Source organism: Sorex fumeus, unplaced genomic scaffold (genome assembly GCF_029834395.1).
Source record: "Sorex fumeus unplaced genomic scaffold, SorFum_2.1 ptg000019l, whole genome shotgun sequence".
Lineage (NCBI taxonomy): Eukaryota > Metazoa > Chordata > Mammalia > Eulipotyphla > Soricidae > Sorex > Sorex fumeus.
In genome coordinates this window covers 35,218,890-35,221,323 of record NW_026606076.1, presented here as the reverse complement: position 1 = coordinate 35,221,323, position 2,434 = coordinate 35,218,890, and the positions used below count along the sequence as shown (strand labels likewise).

General features: G+C 42.7%; 1 pseudogene; it reads right to left on the bottom strand.

Annotated features, from left to right (window-relative positions):
* Positions 1–1,037: 1,037 nt before the first annotated feature.
* LOC130022464 (zinc finger protein 675-like) lies at positions 1,038–1,952 on the bottom strand (annotated as a pseudogene).
* Positions 1,953–2,434: the final 482 nt, after the last annotated feature.

Sequence of the window (2,434 nt, the reverse complement as noted above, 5' to 3'; positions counted from 1 at the left end):
AAAAAAAAAGCATGAAAGTGCCCTACAAGCTGGCGTGAACTGCCGCTCAAGTTCCGAAACCGGGATTTTCAGGATGCTCAAACATTCCAAATTCTAACACAGGAAAGACTGAAGAATGAAGGTTTACCTGATTTTCCATTTTCAAAGAATTCAGTGCTGCATCTTGGTTGATTTCTGCCATAATTCCCACCAAACAGCCCCTCTGGGCCAAGCCAGAAGCATAGCAAACAATAAGAGAATAGTGAGCTGTGACAGCTCTGAGCAGGGGGGTGTTTCTATACCTGTTCATTCAGTCACCTTCCTCCTTATTTTCATCACCAGGACCCATTATTTACAAGTTAACACACAATCAATTCTAAGCCCTAGAATACTGGCATAGGTGCAGCCCGGGTGAAAATCAGCAGGTACATTTCAATGACAAGAGAAGCCTGTTCCGAGCAGGCAGGCTTACTTTCCTCTTAACTGCACTTTTTTAACACCCTTGACCATTGTTTCCAAAGGAAACTTGCTTGACTGACTTGTCCTGTTCTGTCCTTAGAGACTGTTATTCAGTATGAATATTTATGTTTATTATGGTGTGAGGGGTACATGAAGCCATTCCCACATTACTGACATATATGCAGTTTGTCTCCAGTATGAATTCTCACATACTGAGTAAGAGAATAGCACCAAATGAAGCTCTTCCCACAAGTCGGACACTGAAAGGGTTTCCCTCTACTGTTAATTTCCCTGTGCTTAGCAAGGATTCAGAATGGCAGAAGGCCTTCCCACATTTCTCGCCTATATAAGGTTTATCTCTGGCGTGAATGCTCCTTTGTACACTAAATCTGAGGCTTCTCAAAAGGCCTTTCCACATTTCTTACATGTATATGGTTTCTCTCCTGTGCGTATTCTCCTATGTACAGTAAGTATTGAGGAAATACAGAGGCCTTCCACATTCCTTACATATACAGTTTCTCTCCAGTGTGAATTTTTCGATGTATACTAATATTTGAGGCTGTAGCAAATGCCTTCCTACATTCCTTACATATATACGGTTTCTCTCCACTGTGAATTCTCCTATGTACAGTCAATTGTGAGGAAGAAGTAAAGGTCTTTCCACACTCCATACATATCTAAGAAGTCTCTCCAGTATGAATTCTCATGTGCAGAGTAATTGAAGAGAACCGTGGGAATGCCTTTCCACATGTCAGACACTGAAAAGGTTTCTCTCTGAGATGAATTTTCATATGTGCAGTGAGTCTTGAAGCTCCAGCAAAGGCCTTTCCACATTCCTTACATATATATGGTTTCTCTCCAGTGTGAATTTTCCTATGGACACGAAGTGTTGAGGCTACAGTAAAGGCCTTCCCACATTCCTTACATATATATGGTTTCTCCCCAGTGTGAATTCTCCTATGTACAGTAAGTCTTGAGGATATAGCAAAGGCCTTCCCACATTCCTTACATATACACGGTTTCTCTCCAGTGTGAATTCTCCTATGTACATTAAGTGTTGAGGATTGAGCAAAGGCCTTCCCACATTCCTTACATATAAATGGTTTCTCTCCAGTGTGAATTCTCCTATGTACAGTAAGTTTTGAGGCTCTAGCAAAGGCCTTTCCACATTCTTTACATATATGCGGTTTCTGTCCAGTGTGAATTCTCCTATGTACACTAAGATTTGCGGCCCCAACAAAGGCCTTTCCGCATTCTTTACATCTATACGGTTTCTCTCCAGTGTGAATAATTGCATGTCTACTAAGCCCTGACGACTGAGTAAAGGCCTTGCCACACTCCTGACATAAATAAGGCTTCTCTCCACTATGAGTTTTCATGTGTCTATTAAGATGTGAGGTCTGAATAAAGGCCTTCCCACAAGTCTGACATTTATATGGTTTCTCTCCTGTATGAATTCTCCTATGGAAAATAAGATGTGATGATTTATTGAAGGCCTTCCCACATTCTTCACATGTATAACGTTTCACTCTTGCATTTATATTCATATGGTCATGCATATGGTCATGATGGGGTAACCCTTGACTCACACTTTGTTCTCGGGGCTGACTTTTCTGGGGATTCTGTCCACTGTGGTTTTCTAAGGGAACACCACAGTGCTGAGAACATGGGAAGGCTCCCTCACATTCCTTACATGTAGATGGGTTCTGCTCACGGTGACTGTGGTTGATGGTATGTTGCTGTGAGGGACTCACTATAAACAGTGCTCCTCTCCCTAGCAGGTGCACCATTGGGGAATTTTTTGTCTGTGAACTGAGAATAACACACTCCAAGGAACTTTTTCCAGGAGAGGGCTTCTTCAGACTGAGGTAGCTCTCGCTATTCTGATCACCCTCAGAAGACATCCCGCCTGTCTCGGCGTCCTCATGGTGCTGAGGGTAGGATTGCTCACTAGAGACATTGTCACACAGTGTAGGATCAGAGACATTCCACTCGG